This window comes from Palaemon carinicauda, chromosome 23 (genome assembly GCF_036898095.1).
Source record: "Palaemon carinicauda isolate YSFRI2023 chromosome 23, ASM3689809v2, whole genome shotgun sequence".
Lineage (NCBI taxonomy): Eukaryota > Metazoa > Arthropoda > Malacostraca > Decapoda > Palaemonidae > Palaemon > Palaemon carinicauda.
The window spans coordinates 51,448,670-51,451,169 of NC_090747.1; positions in this window are offsets into that span (position 1 = coordinate 51,448,670).

A 2,500-nucleotide genomic window follows, 5' to 3' on the forward strand; every position below is an offset into this window, starting at 1 on the left:
GCATAGTATTGAGCCTCGTGATGGAGAAGGCCTGGCTATTAGAATTAACTGCCTGCCTAGTATTACGAACAGGATAGAATTGTCCAGGGAGATCTGAATGTAAAGGATGGTCAGAGTTATGAAAAATCTTATGCAACATGCATAATGAACTAATTGAACGACGGTGCCAGAGATTAATATCTAGATCAGGAATAAGAAATTTAATAGACCGTAAGTTTCTGTCCAACAAATTAAGATGAGAATCAGCAGCTGAAGACCAGACAAGAGAACAATACTCAAAACAAGGTAGAATAAAAGAATTAAAACACTTCTTCAGAATAGATTGATCACCAAATATCTTAAAAGACTTTCTCAATAAGCCAATTTTTTGTGCAATTGAAGAAGACACAGACCTTATATGTTTCTCAAAAGTAAATTTGCTATCGAGAAACACACATAAAATTTTGAAAGAGTCATACAAATTTAAAGAAACATTATCAATACTGAGATCCGGATGATGAGGAGCCACTGTCCTTGACCTACTTACAATCATACTTTGAGTTTTGTTAGGATTCAACTTCATACCCCATAACTTGCACCATGCACTAATTTTAGCTAAATCTCTATTAAGGGATTCACCAACCCCAGATCTACATTCAGGGGATGGAATTGATGCAAAGAGAGTAGCATCATCTGCATATGCAACAAGCTTATTTTCTAGGCCAAACCACATGTCATGTGTATATAGAATGAAAAGTAATGGGCCAAGAACACTACCCTGTGGAACACCGGATATCACATTCCTACACTCACTATGGTGCCCATCAACAACTACTCTTTGAGATCTACTACTTAAAAAATCAATAATAATGCTAAGAAACGACCCACCCACTCCCAACTGTTTCAGTTTGAAAACAAGGGCCTCATGATTAACACGGTCAAAGGCAGCACTAAAATCAAGGCCAATCATACGAACTTCCCGACCACAATAAAGGGATTTCTGTACTGCATTGGAGATTGTAAGAAGGGCATCACATGCTCCAAGGCCTTTACGAAAACCAAATTGCAAACTAGGGAATAGATGATTACCTTCAGCAAACCTATTAAGACGTTTTGCCAGAAGACGTTCAAAAACTTTAGATAATATGGGAGTTATGGAAATTGGGCGGTAATCAGAGGGACTTGAGCTACCACAAACACATTTACATAGAGGAGTAACATTACCAATTCTCCAACAAGTGCTAAAAGCTCCTCTTCTTGCTAACTTGCGCAAAATAACAGATAACTTTGGAGCTAAGAAATCTGCTGTCTTTATAAAAAACAAAGGAAAAATACCATTTGGGTCTACACCTCCATAAGCATCAAGGTCCATCAACAGAGCTTTAATCTCACGAGATCGAAAAGCTAAACTAGTTAGTTTAGCCTCAGGAAAACAGGAATGAGGAAGTTCAAGTTTTTCATTACTCTGTTTACTGTCAAAAACATCAGCCAACAGGGTTGCCTTTTCCTTTGGACAGTGAGTGACTGAGCCATCTGGTTTAAGTAAAGGAGGAACTGTTGCATCTACACCAAAGAGTGCAGATTTAAGGGTAGACCACCATTTATGTTCCTGAGTTGTACCAGAAAGTGTTTCTTTTATGATTAAATTGTACTCCTTTTCAGTTGAGGCATAAACTCTCTGAGCAAAAGCTCGAAGCTGAGTATAGTTGTTCCAGGTCAAATCTGATCTGTTACCCTTCCAAAGGTGATAGGCCTCCTGCTTCTCCAAATAAGCACGTCTACAATCATCATTGAACCACGGTTTGTCCTTCATTCGGTACCTTAGCACACGAGAAGGGATACGCCTATCAATTATGTTGACTAGATTCTCATTCAAAGAGACAACAGGATCTACACTATTATATAATTGTGACCAATTCAAGGACAAAAGATCATGCAAAATCCCATTCCAGTCTGCTTGGGATTTCATATAAATTTTACAGGAATATGATATATCAGGGACAGGCTGCTCAGTCTTCACTAATAATGAAATCAAGGCATGATCAGAAGTCCCGACTGGAGAACCAACCTTACTAGTTATAACGCCAGGGGAGTCAGTGTATACGAGGTCCAAGCAATTACCAGACCTGTGAGTAGCTTCATTTATGATTTGTTCACAGCCTGATTCAGAGGCAAAGTCTAAAGCTCTTAAGCCATGGCGATCGGTAGGAGAGATAGAACTTAACCACTCCCTATGGTGAGCATTAAAATCACCAACAAAGACAAAAGAAGCCTTTCTATCATCTTCTTGTATCTTAGCCATAATGGTAAGAAGACAATCGAAGATAGAATCATCTATGTCTGGATTCCGGTAGATCGAACACAAATAAAAGTTGTTATGCCTGCCACAAACTTTTATTACCTGAATCTCATGACATCCACATTGATAGCAGGACTTATGAGAAGCAGGGTACTCGGTCCTAATATACACCACCATTCCCCTGGCCCTAGAATGGCATCACGTTTCAGCATTATTGGCTTC